General features: G+C 32.2%; 1 protein-coding gene across 2 annotated transcripts in view; it reads left to right on the top strand.

The window, feature by feature from the left end:
* Positions 1 to 21,026, top strand: part of LOC145242678 (uncharacterized) — a 137,356-nt gene that overhangs the window by 61,873 nt on the left and 54,457 nt on the right. The window contains exon 1 of one of the 2 annotated variants that reach the window (XM_080105811.1): positions 20,214 to 20,264. The exons of the other annotated variant lie outside the window; for it this stretch is intronic. The gene's annotated coding sequence lies outside the window, so the exon portion shown is untranslated. Of the gene's footprint in view, positions 1 to 20,213; positions 20,265 to 21,026 lie in introns of those variants that run through there. 2 annotated transcript variants of the gene reach the window in all.

Raw genomic sequence — 21,026 nt, forward strand, 5'->3', positions numbered from 1 at the left:
ATAGGGAGAGACGAATGGTGTTTCTTGCGATCCTGGCTGTGACTAGAATGGTGATATGGACGTCTAAAGTGCAAGAGAAGAGCAGGGTTGAATCCTTTGCTGATCAAGATCTGGTCCCTTTCTTCAAGCTCCAGCTAAAGGTAAAGATCAGATGTGATAAGAAAAGATTACACCCCACGGCCTGTGACCAAAGATGGATCAAGATAGTGAGTCTGTGCATGCGAAGAGATGCCAAGTTGGAGTTTGTGTTCCCCACCTAAACATGGTGCCCATGACTTCAGATCTTGCTGGTTTCCAGACCTCTAAAACAAGTGCTATTAGCTAGCCGAGTGAATGGCCCCCTCCATCCCTGATAGGAAACCTCCAAGATACTCACACTCCGATTTTTACTTTTTTGGCCCCGGCCACCCCAATACGTGATCTCATCTTGGAGTATCTTCATATATCCCCATACCACCCCTTTTTTTCTTTGATCCCATCTAGAATTCGCCCCCACCTGCTTGTTTTTGGGCCCCATCACACCGGAAAACTGGGTTGTTTACCATTTAAAGAGGGTTGGGAGGGTCCTACTAACACCTTATTGTTTATTGTTTGGATTTTTCCCCCCATCACACGTCAATGAAATAAACAAACGAGTATATTATATAGTTTTATTTCTATTCAAATTTTATATTTACATTGTATCAAAAAAATTATCATATTTACATTGTATCAAAAAGAAAAAACATGATTTGGGATTCTTGTAGGACGAACCCCCCCTCCCTCCCCCGGTGTGTTTGAGGTATTGTAGCGAATGAGAACTTTAGCTAGGGTCAGCATAGACAAGCAAAGATACAGTGACGAGGATGACCATAGACATCTCTCCAATTTTTGAGTGGCCTTGTGCCTAATTTTTTGTTTATTCTTTGTTTCTTGCCCATTACGAAAAATAAAAAATATATAACTCATCCCCATAGTTCATGTATGTCTACTGCGTATGGTCTACATTTCATAAAAAAAGAAAACGGCCCAGTTTTATTGAAACCACCATAAAAATAAAGTGTGGTTTAATCCAAAAATTCAGTATCCAAAGTTAATACACCGGAAGTGGACACGGTTTAGCTAAAATATGGAATGAAACAGAAGTCATTAAGCGTGTAAAGAAATATGAAACCATACGGAAATAATTTTAAAAAATTATTTTAGTTTTAAGACTCCTTGTGCTATCGTCAAAAAAAAAATAGTAAATATTTATTTTTTACATTTCTATAGTTTTTTTTTTTTAAACACGTGTTAGCATGAAATGATACTAAAAAAAAGAATGACAATTTTTATTATTTACATGTGTTAAGTTTCGGTTCCATAATTCAATTGAAAACAGCTACCGTGTTTGTGCTGTCACACACACACACACACACACACACACACACACACACACACACACACACACACACAAACTTTCATTGATTTTAATTTCCCGCGCATTTTCACAAAAAGAAGTTCTTCAAGCAACGACATAATTTCAAATACGCCCACGCGCTTTTCTCACAACAACAAAAGCAAAATGGACATATTTCTAGCGGACGTAGTTGAAGGCAATACCATGTGACAATATCGGCCAATGAAAAATATTAGAAGATTATTTTTTAATGCTTTCCCAAACCAAATATCAGCAGCAGCAATCTTTTGCTGGAATCCAATTCAAAAAGTATTTAACCGCAACAGACATTCTTTCGCTCCAACTTGACACAAGAACATGTCTCTTGTTTTCATCTCATCGTTGTGTTCAAATCTGTCGAAACCATAATTACACACGTCACGTGGGCATCCAAAACAACCACACTTATGCACACACGCACCCATTCCATACATTTTCTATAAGAATTAATAACAACGGACTACTTTCCTCATGGACTTTTGAATAAGGCGAACTTCGCCAGTTAAAACACAAACAATAAGGACATTATTTTCACAAAAAACATTCACCTTCCAATCTTATTATTTTAACGAAGGACTTTCATCTAACATGATCTTTTAATCTTAGTTAATTCCACAGAGGATTTTCACCTAATTTGAATATTCTAACCTCAATGATTTCACAAGAACTCTTACCGGCGCATTTTAAACGAGAAGGAGGTGTTATTGTGTTTTATTTCTTTTTTTTATTATTATTTTGTTTGGGGCAGAGGAATTTAATTTCTCTTAAATTTCTTTCCCTCTGCATGTTTTATGATACATTATTTATGACAAAATTATGTGATAAAATTTGTGAAAGACGTTTTATCTAAAAATTAAAAAATATATATTAAAGAAAACTGTCTAGAAATGTAAGAAAATAATTACATTTATTTTATTTATATAAATATAAACTATGGAAGCTTAAATTATGTTTTGAAATAATATATTTCTATACGAATATATTTTAAATATTAAAAAAATATTTATAGAAATGTAAACTATAGAAGCTTAAATTATGTTTTGAAATAATATATTTCTATACGAATATATTTTAAATATTAAAAAAATATTTATAGAAATGTAAACTATAGAAGCTTAAATTATGTTTTGAAATAATATATTTCTATACGAATATATTTTAAATATTAAAAAAATATTTATCGAAATGTAAACTATAGAAGCTTAAATTATGTTTTGAAATAATATATTTCTATACGAATATATTTTAAATATTAAAAAAATATTTATAGAAAAGTAAACTATGGAATAAATGTCATTGAATTATTTGGATTATTATCCTCATCTTTTAGTTGTTGTTCTCACGACGTTTTGGCCAATTATTCCTCTCACCTGTCAGGTTAATCGCGACGGGATAGGAATGTCAAATCCTCCAACTACATCCGCAGCAATTGCTGCCTTCAATAGATGTTGTCATCTCACCACGGTTTGGTCAAATAATTCTCTGACTGGCTTTGGGTGGGATCGAAACCGCTACCTCCAGACAATGCTCACCTGGAATCGTAGATATTCTGATAATAGTTCAAATAATTAAATAAAAATTATACAATTTACTCATCTCCAAAATAATTCCAAGCTAATTCAATAATTAATTATGGAAGTTTAAAATAACGTTTTGAAATAAAATATTTCCATATGAATATATTTTAAATATTAAAAAACAAATGTAAAAAATAAAAGTTTTTTTTTTTATTGTTTCTTGATAAAACAAGAAGTATTTCCATATGGTTTCGTATTTCGTTTTACTTTTTTGTGATTTCCATTCCATATTTAGCTAAACCAAATCCACTTCTGGTGTCTTAATTTTGGATAATAAATTTTTGGATTTAACCTGAAGTGTGAAGGTGACAAGCAAGATAATAACAAGATATAACAAATAACATTCTCAAAAGTTTGCACAACATACTAGACTTACAGGAATCAAGACATTTGTAGAGGAAACGATCTTAAGGTCAAAGGTCACCTAAATAATCACAGTCCTCTACTTGTATAAAAGCCAAATACGTCCTAAAATGTAGTATTGTTGCCACATCTGGCGAGGAGCCGCTTGAAGCACTCTATTCTGCCAAATCAACTTCGAAATCTGATAGGTAATGACATTTTCTCTTTCCTCGAATCTCTTTCCCACAAAAGAGACGTTGCAAACTTGGCTCTGCTCTGTCACTGTCTGAGTTTCAATCTATGCTCCCCCCTACAACAAACAATCACAAAAATCACTCAACCCTTTACAACAACTATCAACAATTTCCCCCACTCTCTATCTGTGCCTAAATCAAAATGCAAGTTTCATAAATAAAGCTTCTTTCCTTGAACTACCTGCCTGTGGAATTCTGTTCCGCTAACCTGCTTTCTGGTTGACTACAACATGGTCATCTTCAAGTAACCAAATTCTTGTTGAGCTGTTCTCTTAAATAATCAATTTCTACCAAATTTCCATCACGATACACACATTAACACGTATTCTCGAGTGGCTTTTAGGCTTTTAGAAGTGGTGATTCCCTTGCAAAATATAAAGGATCTCACAAAATGTTGTCATTGCCTATGTCTAATTATTCACTAGAATGACATTATCATTTTGATGACGTCATCCACTGTGTACAGTGACAAACAAGCAAAATCCAAAGAGATTTTTAGTAGTAGGTATATAGATATAGATAGACTAGCATGGTGAACCAACATTGCCTGGGATTGAATGATGATCAATGAATATTTCACACTCCCATATTTTTTATTGTCATCGAAATTGATGAAATCGCCCATTTTTCAATCAAATCAATTCATTGCCTGCTCTAGTTGGGGATCCATCACACTGCACTGGAAGGAATCTCACATGCCTCTGGCTATGACTTATTTCACAATACATTGTAATCTACATTGCACTGTAGAGAACTTACTGTTAATTTTATAAAATTATTTTTAGATATAATGGCTTAAATTAAAGTTTCAAATGCAAAGGTCAAGTATCATTCTCCAATTGTGCTCTAAATAAAAACATTCATTTCAAACGCACCTCTGTTATATAAAAGAACTTACTGTTGATTTTATATGCCGAACCTTTCTACTTGTGTGGTAATAAAACTTCTCAAATGCACGTTTCTTTTGTTTTTTTTACTTGGGAGTCACCATTTATCAAGACTTGAAGACCACTCGAGGATAAGGATTAATGAATGTAAGGTGGTAGTGTAGTAATCGTTAATGGTGCAGATTGGGTAGAATTTTGTTATTTATTGGTACGCTCAACAAGAACTTGTTTACATTGGAGTTGAAGGCTACTATGTTGTATTTAACCGGGAAGCAGGCCAGCAGAACAGTATTCCACAGATGAGCAGTTCTGGGAAAGAAGCTTGGTTCATGGAATCTGTGTTTAGATTTAGGCACAGGTGGAGAGTGAGGGAAATCATATATAGTGGTTGTAACTAGTCGAGTGTTTTTTTGTGAGAGTTTGGCAAGAGAGGACCTTAGATTGAAGTTCAGTCGAGCACCTGCCATGAAAATAATGATAGAACAGAGACAGGCATGCAACATCTTTTCTGTGGTAAAAAGATTGCAAGGAAGAGAAAAGGACATCACCTACTAGGTTTCGAAGACTGGATAGGACGTGCCGAGCAGCTCCTGCCCATATGTGGTAACAGAACTCATTTTTAAGATGTACCTGGCTCTTATACAGATAGAGGATTGCATTGGCAGTGAGATACCTACTGGAGCGGTAGAGTGATCCGACTATTTTTCTAGCGATCTCGGCAACATATTGGATGTATGTGTTCCATTTCAGATCAGGACTGAAGGCCAGTCCCAGAAGTTTGTCAAGGCATGAGTTTTCCAAGACGAGAGCCATTCATTTCAATTGGGACGTGGTAGGGGTCAGAATGATTATGATGAAAAGAGAGAAGCTTGGTTTTTGATGCATTAAGATCAACCAGTCACCTTTTTCCCCCATTGCACCACGTTCTCAAGATCAGAAGAGAGAGAATCAGAAAGATCTTGATTATTGTTGCCATTTATAGTGTTGCCATAGATTGTGGTGTCATCTGCATAGATGTCTACGTATGATCTAAGAATGTGATTTGGGAGATCGTTGATGAAGATCAGGAAGAGAGTTGGACATAGGATGGAACCTTGAAGAATGCCAGCTTTAATACTGTGAATTTCTGATTTTTGCCGATCAATGACTACTCTTATAAGCCTACTAGAGATAGGCTTATAAGAGTATAATGTGATGAGAGTATTTAATAAATGCAACTTGTGAAGTTATGCTGTGTAAGGTGTTTACTAAAGTTTTGCATTGTGTTGTGCCATTGTACAACCAATGCTCATTTTAACAATAGATATAGAAATATGTCACTCCTTCAAAATATTACATCAATAAATTAAAAACAAGAATGATAAAACAACAAAATATTTTGGTAATTATAATAAGGCTATCTAATGGCATTAACTTGCGATAATTAACAAAAAAGAAAAGTTAACTTACTATTCCTAACTTTGTAAAATTGAATAATATGTAATGATTTTCTTTCACATTTAAATTTCTTTCTGTTAAACAGTTATTCTATTAAAATGAATGCATTTCAATAATTTATGCTAATTAAATATTTAATTTGTCAGTTTTGCATATTATTTCTCGACTTTTTTTTTGTCATTGCTAGCTTTGCATCTGGAAAATCGATATTTGATTCTGACTATCCAATTTTACTTTTTTTTCCCTTCCTCCACGATTTTTATAAGAATAAAATATATTTTGATTTAATTTCTTAAAAAGAAAGTGCATGTTTCGGCTAGAAAGATTATTTAAATGGAAGTATTTTTCATTATTGACCAAACAATAGAATAATAAATAAAAAAAAATTGACACTACTGTCACATGTTGAGATTGTGTGTACACACACATGCAGGTGGTCAGCAAGGTAAAATAACCGGCCAATGAGTGCAGATCTGTTAAAACTGATGTCGCCAAAGGTGAATAGGTCAAGTAGTTCACCCCACAGCTGCCGGGGTTAATCATCTGCAAGAGAGTAGGTCGATATAAACAAGTGAGATAGCAGAGAGAAGAGTTGTTCAACCCAGCTACATCATAGAACATGAGGTTTTAAAATAAACACTAAATGTTTAATTTCTCAAAATTACTTGTATACCATAATAGTAGGTAAAATAATTTAATTTTGGCTAATTAATTTTATGTTGTTTCACTGAAATGATACATGTGATAGCCTCTCTCTCTTGGGCAGTCCATCGATTTCGATGATGATGCGGCAGGACTTTCACCTATGGAAAGTAGGAATAAGCCGCTTGCCCAGTACTACTAGCACCCTCTCTGCTGAAAGCAAAAGTACAGAGGAAAGGATAGGCAAGATAGTCTGCACACATGCAACATGTAATCAGCCACATCCGATGGCTGAGGCAGACACGAGTCGAGTTGTACATCACCCTTGTTGACCGTGTCAGCACTGCAGTGCTGGTTCATCCGCTGCGCAAGCCGTTGGGATTCCTTCCTCATCCTCCAAGAGCATCGTTGACCAGGCTTGGATTTTTGTGACCCTAAATAGGGGGGCTACTGGGTACTACACCTTGCCCAAGGTGACCCAGCACTGGAACGACTAAGGGGTAATGACATTCTCTCCAAAACTCTGGAGCTCCCGCACCAGGGCTTCATTGCCGGATGTAGTTTTATGTCATACTCAGGACTGACATGTGATAGTACTATTGTGACATTGGTAAAAAAAATCTCATGTAACTCACTTTCCCTATCTACTTGCATCAACAATGGAGGAAACGTTAGACACAATGTCGTTTTTCATACATACAATCTTTATTTTTATTCTATTTCAAAATAAAACCTGGTGCTACCAGATCAGGCTGTCTGAAGATATTGGCTTCCGGAGACGAAATGCATCTAACATTGATGCTTTTTGTTTTTCTACTTCCTTTTGTAAAACTTAATTATGTTCTGCAAAACCAAAACTAAAAACAGCGACACACCTTTTCCCGACTTTTCCTTCTTCCCGTTTCCCCTTTCTCTTTCTATCTCCCTCATTTCCTGACTTGTTTCCTACTGTTTTCTCGAACATTAATACTGTAACCCTTTTCCTTCTCCCATTGCAAAACTATTTTATATTCTGCAGGGCAGGGAACAAAAACGATAAAATCGACTATAAAACAACCAAACCAAACACTACAAACTAGCGATTGAAGATACAAAGAGCTTGAAGAATAAAAACCTTCCACAAAATAACTTGATGCAACATGAATACTATTTTCAAGATAACTGGATTCGGCATTAAATAACCTGAAAAGGGTTGATATGCCATAAAACAAAACAACCAAACCAAACCATCAAAACAAAACACGTGATCTGTCAACTTTTAAAACTAATGCAATCGAGGAATGATTAAAAAGAACAGTTGAAATTTGACCTGATGATGCAATACTTTATCTGTTTGATATTAAATTTTGTAGATTATTATTATTATTACTATTATTATTATTATTATTGATTGTTATTATTATTATTATTATTATTATTATTATTATTATTATTGATTATTAGCAGCAGCAACAAAAACAACAATAATAATAATGATGAACCTGAAGAAAATCAACATAATACCAATAATTGTAGGAGCATTAGGAACAGTCCCAAAGAACTTGGGAAGAAGGCTATGTGAAATTGGAATCGAGGGGAAGACTCAGACTGTACAATGGATGGCAATGCTGAAAACAGCTGAAATCTTAAGGAAAACCCTTGAATATATCACAGAGCTAATCCACACGAGCGACAAACACTTATCGGACAAAAAGAAGTTGCAACAGAATTAAAACAGAAAGATGCAACCAAAAAATTTGAAAACACAAAATTATAAATTGACTACCCTACCCCCACCACCAAAAAAAAAATCTGTAGAGTCAATACTAACTAGCACCAAACAGTTATGAACAGTCAAAGAGGATGGACAGACCAAAGATGGAAAGCACTGGCCCAACCCCCACTGGATGGATGCAAAGAGGACTCGAACCTTGGGGTGGTTTACTGCCATCCAAATTCCAGTGAAGACTAATGGGCATTGGCAGTGAGAAATCAATTACAAGCAACTGTTGCAATAATGCAAATTCATTTTCAAAAGTTATTGAAAGAGGTGAAGACTACTGGAAATCTGAGGAGACTTTTTGTCACTCAGACTCCAGGGAACAGCACCAATTGTTATCAGTGAGCAATCACTGATGATGATTTGTGTAAAAAATAAAAAAGTGAGTTGTTGATAATAATAACAACAACAATAATAATAATAATAATAATAATAATAATAATAATAATAATAATAATAATAACAATGATAATAATAACAATGATAATAATAATAACAATGATAACAATAATAACAATAATAACAATGATAATAATAACAATAACAACGATAACAATGATAATAATAATAATAATAATAATAACAATAATAACAATGATAATAATAATAACAATAATAACAACGATAACAATGATAATAATAATAATAATAATAATAATAACAATAATAACAATGATAATAACAACAACGATAACAATGATAACAATGATAATGATAATAATAACAACAACAATAACAATAATAACAATGATAATAAGAATAAGAATAACAATGAAAACAATAATAATAATTACAATAATAATAACAATAATAATAATGACAATAATAATAATAACAATAATAACAATGATAACAATGATAATAACAATAACAAGAAGAAGAAAAATCAAAATAATACAAATATAATAGTAGGAGTACTAGGAACAATCCCGAAAACTTTGAAAAAAAGAATGGGAGAAATTGGAATCAGAGGAATGACTGGAAGAATACAACAATCATGAAAACAGCTGAAATATTAAGAAAAATCATTGAATGTGGAAACTAACGCACAGGAGCAACAAGTGCAGGCCAGACAAACTGCTGCAAAGGCAAAACATGAAACACTACATGGAACCGAGAACACTGAAGCCGCATATTTATATGTTCTCTAACCCAACCCTACCCCCGTTCTCCCATTGCCTCATTACTACCCTCGCCCCCAAAAAAGGGCGAGACCAAATAATCAAGTAGTCAAGGAAGAAGGAAAGACTGATGAACTGACCAGACTTCAGCCAGATAAGTGCGAAAAGAACTGGGACCTTGGGGAGGCTTATTGCCACTCAAATTCCAGCGAAGACCAATAGCCGCTGCCAACAAGAAATCAATGACAAGCAACTGTTGCGATAATGCAAATTTATTTGCAAATGTAATCAAAAGAGGTGGAGAGTACTAGAAACCTGGGGAGACTTGTTGTCACTTAGCTTCCAGGGAACACCATAGGCTGTTTTCAGGGAGAGATCTTTGATGTCCTGTGTGCAAGCTCCTTGTGAGCCAATAAAAACAATCCAAGAAACTGAATCTCTAATAATTGCAGCACAAGATAACTCAATAAGAACCAACCATATCAAGGCAAAAATCAACTAAACACAAAACAACAAATGCATACTTTGTGGACAAAGAGACGAAATGATAAACCATATAGTAAGTAAATGCAGCAAACTGGCCCAAAAGGAATACAAGAACAGACATGATCAAGTGGGAAGGGCAATACACTGGGAATTATGCAAACAACTGCATCTGTGGTACAAACATAAGCCGACAACAGTACTTGAAAACGAGAATCACAAAGTCCTATGGGACATGGACATACAAACTGATAAATCCATCCAAGCAAGAAGACCGGATGTTGTAATAATCAACAAGAAAGAAAAGTCCTGTCAAATCATAGACTTTGCTGTTCCAGCTGACCACAGAGTGAATATAATAGTAGGAGCACTAGGAACAATCCTGAAAAACTTTGAAAAAAGAATGGGAGAAATTGGAAGCAGAGGAATAACTGGAAAGATACAACAAACAACAATAATGAAAACAGCTGAAATATTAAGGAAAACCCTTGAATATGGAGACTAAAACAAATTAGCCATATGGGAAGGCCATACAAACTGCTGCAGAGGCAAAGCATGAAGTGTTACATGGAACCAAGAACGTTGAAGTCGCATACCGATATGACCTCTAACCCCTCCCATTCACCATTACCATATCCCCTTCCCTCCAAAAAAAAAAAAAATAGTAAGACCGAGGAGAGCCCTAACCAGACCCCTGTTAGACAAGTGTGAAGAAAACTGGGACCTTGGGGAGTCTTATTGTTACTCAAATTCCAGTGAAGACTAATGGCCGCTTCTAGGGAGAAATCAATGGTAAGAGGCTGTTGTGATAATGCAAAGTCATTTGCAAATGTTATCAAAAAAGGTGGAGAGTACTGGAAACCTGCAGAGACTTGTTGTCACTCTGCTTCAAGGGAACACCACAGATTGGTATCAAAGAGATATCTTTGAAGACCTGCGTGAAGGCTCCTTGTGAGCCAATAATAATGGTGATAATAATAATAATAATTTGTGTGTGTGTGTGTGTGTGTGTGTCACCATAAACTGACACTACACCAAATAATTGAGGAGAGAAAGCACCAGCCAGAACTCCATTGAATGAGTCCAAAGATCTTACTTGTTTTTTTTTTTAACCAAGTAAGATCTGTGACTTACTTGTAGTTTCATTAAATACTTTTACATGCAAAATCCGATCCCTCATTTTGCTAATCCCTGCCCTCTGATGAGAAGGAGAGTATTTCTTCGAAACTCCGCGGATTAAGGACTATCCACTTATCTTGTGCTTCCTTTTTTAAAATTAAATATGTTTTAACTCTTTTTCAAGATGTCTTTTAACATGTTTTATTAATCATTTGTTCATATTATAAGTTCTATTTCCTTTTCGGTTTTATTGAGCTTTTACATCTGGTTGAGATTGCTTTACTTGTAAATATTAACTCTTTAATATTTATAATATATTTTAAGTTTACCATTTTGATTACCTTGGTAAACTTATTGTAATTTATAAATATATATATATATATATATATATATATATATATATATATATATATATATATATATATAGTACGGATTTTAAAAGTATGGAAAAAAATAACTTGAGTGCAATCAGTTAAAATCGAAACCAAAACATTTAGCACTCCAGCCGTATTCTCTACCAGTGTAGCTATCGAGACATAGGTAATAAAGATGTAATATTAAACGACTTGAAAAAATGAATTGAGTTTGAGCATGTGCAGAAAGAAAGAGAAATATGTCAGCATATTGAACCGAACATTTTGCATTTCAGCTTGTTGACATATCTCTGTACGCATTATTCATCCAAACAAAGATTTTACTCGTTCTAAACCATCCTTGGTGTATGATTATTATTTTCTGTTAATTTCAGTGTTATGTGACCAGTAGTTTAAGAGTTTATTGGTTAAATATTTACACACAGACGCACACACATACATACATCTACCGTTTTATTTATATAGATAGATATAACTAATAGTCATGGAAAATATCTTAATGTACATATGTGAAGTATTTTCAAATGAAGCCCCTAACCACTTCAGTAGATATCTCACTGCCGATACAATTCTCTACCTGTACAAGAGTCAAGTACGTGCTAGGATTGAGTACTGCTGCCACATCTGGGCAGGAGCTGCTCAGAGCACCAATCCTGCTTTGACAGAGTTCAAAACAGACTTCATAATCTAGTGGGTGATGCCCTTTTCTCTTCTCTCCAACCTTTTTCCCACAAAAGAGACGTTATGAGCCTGTCTCTGCTTTGTTATCGTTATTTTCATGGCAAGTGTTTGAATGAGCTCCAATCTTCAGTTCCCCCCTTGCCAATCTTTCACAAAAAACACTCGTCTAAGCAAAATCACTATCAATAAATTCCCCCACTCTCTATTGTTGCCTAAATGTAAATGTGGATTCCATGAACAAAGCTTCTTTCTTAGAACTGGACACATGTGGAACTCTGTTCTGCTGGTCTTCTTTCCAGCTGACTACAATATTGTCTGGTGACCTTTTTAAATTGAACACACAATTTGGTTTGTTATTAATCATGAAAATCATTTACTGAAAATTCTGCTGAAGATCGATAACCTTCTCTAGTTGTCAAATAATATATAAATTATAAAATTATATATTAATAATTAATATATAAATTATAAAATTATAAACAACGTAATTTTTTTTTAAATTCAATTTTCACCCCAAAACAAGGCACAGTGCCACTTTGAAGTAGGGAGCTACTATCGGGGACATAAGTTGCAGGGGCATTATGAAGGGAAATGAGTATCAAAATGTCTGTGCACATTACACTTGAACTTCTGCATGTCAGTACAGTTGGGAAAGCAGAATCCTGGAAGGGAGTTCCAAAGTCTTGCAGTTCTGGGGAAGAAACTATTGGAGTAGAAGGCCTTCTTACACCTAAGGATCTCTACTGTGAAGGGGTGGGATTTAGCTGCTTGTTGAATTTGTTGGTGGTATTTACATCGATGGGGGTACTAGTGCTTGTAGTTCGTCAGAGCATTCACCATTAAAGTACTTGTAGAACAGGCAGAGGGATTCAACATTTCGTTCATGGGACAGAGGCTGAAGCCTAGATGACAGTTTAGTTGTCTAGCACGGTAGAGAGAGCCCACTTTCTATGCAGCAGCCTTAGCAATGCTCTCAATGTATCTATTCCAGTTCATGTTCCCTGTAAACGTTAGGCCAAGGAGTCAACTTATGGTGTTAATAATTGTAAAAGTTGCGTTTTTGTTAAAAATTGACAACGAAAGAAAATTATTCAACTTCAGTACTTTCATCTCAATTGCCATTTTAGATCTGAAAATACAATATCTTAACATTATGATTTTAGATCTGAAAATACAATATCTTAACATTATGATTTTAGATCTGAAAATACAGTATCTTAACATTATGATTTTAGATCTGAAAATACAATATCTTAACATTATGATTTTAGATCTGAAAATACAATATCTTAACATTATGATTTTAGATCTGAAAATACAATATCTTAACATTATGATTTTAGATCTGAAAATACAATATCTTAACATTATGATTTTAGATCTGAAAATACAGTATCTTAACATTATGATTTTAGATCTGAAAATACAATATCTTAACATTATGATTTTAGATCTGAAAATACAATATCTTAACATTATGATTTTAGATCTGAAAATACAGTATCTTAACATTATGATTTTAGATCTGAAAATACAATATCTTAACATTATGATTTTAGATCTGAAAATACAATATCTTAACATTATGATTTTAGATCTGAAAATACAGTATCTTAACATTATGATTTTAGATCTGAAAATACAGTATCTTAACATTATGATTTTAGATCTGAAAATACAATATTTTAACATTATGATTTTAGATCTGAAAATACAATATCTTAACATTATGATTTTAGATCTGAAAATACAATATCTTAACATTATGATTTTAGATCTGAAAATACAATATCTTAACATTATGATTTTAGATCTGAAAATACAATATCTTAATATTATGATTTTAGATCTGAAAATACAGTATCTTAACATTATGATTTTAGATCTGAAAATACAGTATCTTAACATTATGATTTTAGATCTGAAAATACAATATCTTAACATTATGATTTTAGATCTGAAAATACAGTATCTTAACATTATGATTTTAGATCTGAAAATACAATATCTTAATATTATGATTTTAGATCTGAAAATACAGTATCTTAACATTATGATTTTAGATCTGAAAATACAGTATCTTAACATTATGATTTTAGATCTGAAAATACAGTATCTTAACATTATGATTTTAGATCTGAAAATACAATATCTTAATATTATGATTTTAGATCTGAAAATACAGTATCTTAACATTATGATTTTAGATCTGAAAATACAATATCTTAACATTATGATTTTAGATCTGAAAATACAATATCTTAACATTATGATTTTAGATCTGAAAATACAGTATCTTAACATTATGATTTTAGATCTGAAAATACAGTATCTTAACATTATGATTTTAGATCTGAAAATACAGTATCTTAACATTATGATTTTAGATCTGAAAATACAATATCTTAACATTATGATTTTAGATCTGAAAATACAGTATCTTAACATTATGATTTTAGATCTGAAAATACAATATCTTAACATTATGATTTTAGATCTGAAAATACAGTATCTTAACATTATGATTTTAGATCTGAAAATACAATATCTTAATATTATGATTTTAGATCTGAAAATACAGTATCTTAACATTATGATTTTAGATCTGAAAATACAATATCTTAACATTATGATTTTAGATCTGAAAATACAGTATCTTAACATTATGATTTTAGATCTGAAAATACAATATCTTAACATTATGATTTTAGATCTGAAAATACAGTATCTTAACATTATGATTTTAGATCTGAAAATACAATATCTTAACATTATGATTTTAGATCTGAAAATACAATATCTTAACATTATGATTTTAGATCTGAAAATACAGTATCTTAACATTATGATTTTAGATCTGAAAATACAATATCTTAACATTATGATTTTAGATCTGAAAATACAGTATCTTAACATTATGATTTTAGATCTTAAAATACAATATCTTAACATTATGATTTTAGATCTGAAAATACAGTATCTTAACATTATGATTTTAGATCTGAAAATACAATATCTTAACATTATGATTTTAGATCTGAAAATACAGTATCTTAACATTATGATTTTAGATCTGAAAATACAATATCTTAACATTATGATTTTAGATCTGAAAATACAATATCTTAACATTATGATTTTAGATCTGAAAATACAATATCTTAACATTATGATTTTAGATCTGAAAATACAGTATCTTAACATTATGATTTTAGATCTGAAAATACAATATCTTAACATTATGATTTTAGATCTGAAAATACAGTATATTAACATTATGATTTTAGATCTGAAAATACAATATCTTAACATTATGATTTTAGATCTGAAAATACAGTATCTTAACATTATGATTTTAGATCTGAAAATACAGTATCTTAACATTATGATTTTAGATCTGAAAATACAGTATCTTAACATTATGATTTTAGATCTGAAAATACAATATCTTAACATTATGATTTTAGATCTGAAAATACAGTATATTAACATTATGATTTTAGATCTGAAAATACAATATCTTAACATTACGATTTTAGATCTGAAAATACAATATCTTAACATTATGATTTTAGATCTGAAAATACAGTATCTTAACATTATGATTTTAGATCTGAAAATACAATATCTTAACATTATGATTTTAGATCTGAAAATACAGTATCTTAACATTATGATTTTAGATCTGAAAATACAATATCTTAACATTATGATTTTAGATCTGAAAATACAGTATCTTAACATTATGATTTTAGATCTGAAAATACAATATCTTAACATTATGATTTTAGATCTGAAAATACAATATCTTAACATTATGATTTAAGATCTGAAAATACAGTATCTTAACATTATGATTTTAGATCTGAAAATACAGTATCTTAACATTATGATTTTAGATCTGAAAATACAATATCTTAACATTATGATTTTAGATCTTAAAATACAATATCTTAACATTATGATTTTAGATCTGAAAATACAGTATCTTAACATTATGATTTTAGATCTGAAAATACAATATCTTAACATTATGATTTTAGATCTGAAAATACAATATCTTAACATTATGATTTTAGATCTGAAAATACAGTATCTTAACATTATGATTTTAGATCTGAAAATACAGTATCTTAACATTATGATTTTAGATCTGAAAATACAATATCTTAACATTATGATTTTAGATCTGAAAATACAATATCTTAACATTATGATTTTAGATCTGAAAATACAGTATCTTAACATTATGATTTTAGATCTGAAAATACAGTATCTTAACATTATGATTTTAGATCTGAAAATACAATATCTTAACATTATGATTTAATTATGACCGTTGTTATTTATTACCAAAACAGATGTTCTTGCTTGCCTGTCACCTCAATATGAAACATATAACCTTTTAAATAAAACCGTTTGGAAAAATAATATTTTTGCCATCCTAAAATGCGTTGATTAATTAAGTTAAATTAATTATCTCATAATTAATTTAACTTAATTAACACTTGCGTCAGCAAACTCCTCATCATGTAATACCAGTATGTCGAACATGTCATCTACGTTAAAAGTTATCTGGTTGTGTCATTGACTCCTTATATTTTGGCAACATTCTTTTTTAGGATGGACCCTTTAGTTTTGAAAGAAATTTATCTAATATATAAAAGGCAAAATGGGCACAAGCGTTTGTGTCTCGCGTCGGTTAGATTCCGCGGGAAGTTTTCGCATACTTCCCAGATCATAATATCTCGCATTTGCAAATGGGAATCGTCTCTATTCTTTTTTTTTGATCGAGTTAAAACAATTTCCCACCCTGCCGTCATCTCCAGTGTTTGTTTGTCTTTTTCGTATAAATAAAGTGAAACTATTGGAACACAACTGCCTGGCTTTCAGGTCGGATAGCATCTGTTCTGTAATTGGTCCTTGGTCAATGTAGGGGAAACCCTTCATACTGAAACAATTACTATTTATTTGGATACTGCCAGAGTGCCCCCTTTTTGAGCGAGCTGGTTATACCCTCCCCCTCCATATTAAAAGACCTTCTGCCTAATCTGCTTTCGTAGGAGGTTTAAAAGCAACGCCATTTTTGCTAGTTTTTGATTTTATTTGATTGACTGTGTTAAATTTGAACATTTCACACTTTCGGTCGCGTCATGGAGTTGTAGTAAGACGCAAGGTTTTCTTTCACTTTCTTTTCCACCTTCGCATCACGAGTTTGAGCCTGTCTGCCTGCCTACTACCACTTTCTTTTTTTTTCAACACACATCACCAAACACCCGGGTAACGCCGGGCACCCAGGTTAGAAAATAATAAAGGCCAGCAAGGTTTTCGTTAAAGTTGGTAACATTGTTAACTTATTATAACTTTTATAAAATTAACTATATTATGGCAAGGACAATAACACAACACATAATTTTAATTTTGTCGAATATTTCTATTAAAAGTAAACATCATTAAAAGTTTGAGGAATACTGGACATGGGATATAACATATATGGGATATAACATATATGGGATATAACATATATGGGATATAACATATATGTATATGCGAAGTGCCAAAATTTCAGTGGATGAAATGAGGAAAATAAATAAATATTTGGAGTATGTAGAGAAATTATCAAATTAAAAGATAAGGATAAACTCCTAAATGAGAAACAAGAAAGATCAATAAATTGTAGGCATTACAAATTACACCTCCTCAATCACTTATATACTCCTCCTCGTTAGGTCCTTATCAAACATGCTTTAAAACTACATATACTAAAATCCCACAAAAATGCACCTTTTCATTTAAATCTCCACAAAATTTAATATTGGCTAATTTCATTACTACACCATCTTTGTTAGTACCACTCCGGAAAACCATTTGATATGACTATACCTATTACTTTATATATATAACTATTTCTCTACATACTCCAAATATTGCTTCAACTCTTATACTATAGAAATACTATCATCTTTAATACGACTTAACCTAAACAAATAAAACGCAATTAATAATCGGCCTACACTTAAACTTTAATTTTATCTTTTTATTCTAATTGAAATCAATAGTTTTCTCTACGGTATTAAAGCACTCTTAACCATAACTTTTAAATCACCAACTGTAAACTCTAACTATTTTCAACCTCTCACAACCACCAAGTACATTATAAATTTAAACAATAAAGAATATGCGTTGTTATATAAAATAAACTTGCTGAAATATTTTTATTTGAATCTATTCAAAATGAATAAAAATATATATATATATATGCATGTATATATGTGGTGGCTTCCTTCAGTGTTGACAGACACACAGTCTTGACCCACTGTAAGGGTGTCTGTGCATGAAATTTTTGTGGCAAGAGTTGCGCAATCTCCAACCTCACCTCTCCTGGGTCGGCGTTCTTAAATAATATTTTTAAAAATTTAAAAAAAAAAAAAAATGCTTGGCCTTTTGGTTGGGGGCAAAAAGTGAGAAATAGACAATTTTTATTTTTGTTTCAATCCAGTTACCCCCTTTTTAAGGAGCTGAATTAACCCCCACATTAAAATCTAACCGTATGTCTAACTCTGTCCTAGTGGACAGACAAATAAACAAACAATTTTAAAAAATATATTTTTTTATTGGTTTAAATAATTACACAAATTGGCGGACGTTGTCAAGAGTGCCCCCCCTCTAAATTCCACAATTTTTACTTTTTTTAAAAACTTTTTTCATCAATTACAGACTTGTTTCAGATTATAAAAAAAATTGAAAAAAAAAATGTGTATAATTTTTCAGGTTGGGGTTCAGTTTTCAATTATAACGTTGTAGTAAATTGAACACGAACTTTGTGACCACGATGAATAGATAAATACATACATAGATTAGATGAATACATACATAGAGAGAAAGAGAGAGAGAGAGAGAGAGAGAGAGAGAGAGAGAGAGAGGAGGGAAAAGAAATCTTCCCTTTTTTAACCCCTCCGTTCTAACCCCTACCTTCCGAAAATTGTAATTTTCTTTTCATCGTGGTCACAAAGTTCGTGTTCAATTTAGTACAACGTTATAATTGAAAACTGAACCCACCACGTGAAAAGTTATGAATTTTTTTTCTTTTTCAATTTTTTTTATAATCTGAAACTTAAGTATATAATCGATTGTTAACAGGAAAAAAAAGTTTTAAAAAAAGATGAAAATTGTGGAATTTAGAGGGGGTGGGCACTCTCGACAACGTCCACCAACAAATTTAATATTGGAAAAATATTTCTGAAGTTTTCATTTTCTTTTTGAAACTATTAAATATGGCAATAAAACTTGCTTTTAAGCTTTTATTTAAAAAAGAAAAAAACTCTTAGTCTCTAAAGTTTTTTTAATGAAAAAAAAAAACAAAAAAAAAACGGTAAATTTTTACGACGTGCCCCAGATTATAAACACTCCAACCTCCTCATGTTAAGAACAGCTTTCGGAATAAACACCCCCAACCTCGAAAGCCGTTCTTAACATGGGGGGGGGTATTCTGAAAGCCGTTATTAACATGGGTGGAGGTGTTTATAGTACGCTGGGGCAGATCGTAAAAAATACCAAATGTTCTATCTTGGAGAAAGAAAACAAATATCTTCAATATTTCCTTTTCGTTATTTATTATCGAAAATATCGCCATTCCTGCTATATGGTTCTGGTTCGATCCGGTTGGTGCCCGGGCCGCGGGCCGGTATGGAATTCCGTATGAATTCCATCCAATATCCCTATTTACGTGCCTCGTCAGTTTTGATGTAGAAAAACTCCAGCTCCCCCAAAATAAAGCATTCTAAATATTGGGAACAAAACTTAAATTGCCCCCGTCAAGAAGGATTTCTTCTGTGCCCCAACCAAATGGCCGGGAAGTGTAGGAAATTCGGTATTATTATACAAACACCGTGACAGCGTTAGGGTTAGGGTTAGGATTAGGGTTAGGGTTAGGGTTTAGGGTTAGGTTTAGGGTTAGGTTTAGGGTTAGGGTTAGGTTTAGGGTTAGGGTTAGGGTTAGGGTTAGGGGTTAGGGTTAGGTTTAGGGTTAGGGTTAATTCGCTGTCACGGTGTTTGTATAGTTTTACCGGAAATTCGACGTCTGGTAACAATGAGGAGGCACAGTACAGTACACCCGACAATGTTGCAACTACTCAACTCCAGTCCAGTCCACTTACATTAAGTAAATATATGTAAGTAACTGTTGATACACCAAGTTTATGAAAAAAAAAAAAAAAAAAAAAGCCAGAAGAGCTTGGAAAAAAGTCGCAACTAAAGCATTTTCAATTAACAGAAATGTAATAACAAATATACTTTAGTTAACCGTATTAGCTGCCCAAACTTGACTCTACAACGCCACCGTCATAAAAAATATATTTGCGTATTAACAATGCGAATTCAAGTCATTTAATGTACACCGCACTATTTTTTTAAAATAGTATTTTAAAGTTTTACGATTTTTTTTTTAAATTAAATTGTTAGATGAAAGTACAAAATAGTTACAAAACAACCTCCCCGTATAAAGAATGGCTTTCTAAATAATAACATTAATATTTCAGCACGGTACAATAAGTGCATAAGGACCGTCATTTTTAATGGTAAAGGCGGATTTTAATAACAATGCAAGATACCCCCCTCCCGATTTGGACCGCCCCACTAATTTCTAGGGTGCCATAAAGCTCATCTACGATTCAACCGACCCAACGCCATTCCCGTATGCTAATTAGTCTATTTCTCTTTTATTTTATTTCTTCCTTTTTTTTTTTTTTAATAAAGATTTTTTTTCTTTTCGGTGTTAAAAAAATAAATACAAATCTTTTTTACTATAAAAAATATAAAACAGAGAAAATCACCCCCCCCCCCCCCAAAAAAAAAGTAGCGACTAGACAATAGAATTTTTGTTCTCGTTCGATATCAAATATTGTACAAAAAATCAAAATGTTTTATGTTGGATT

This window comes from Euprymna scolopes, chromosome 21, assembly GCF_053919585.1.
Source record: "Euprymna scolopes isolate OS-2025 chromosome 21, ASM5391958v1, whole genome shotgun sequence".
Classification (NCBI taxonomy): domain Eukaryota; kingdom Metazoa; phylum Mollusca; class Cephalopoda; order Sepiida; family Sepiolidae; genus Euprymna; species Euprymna scolopes.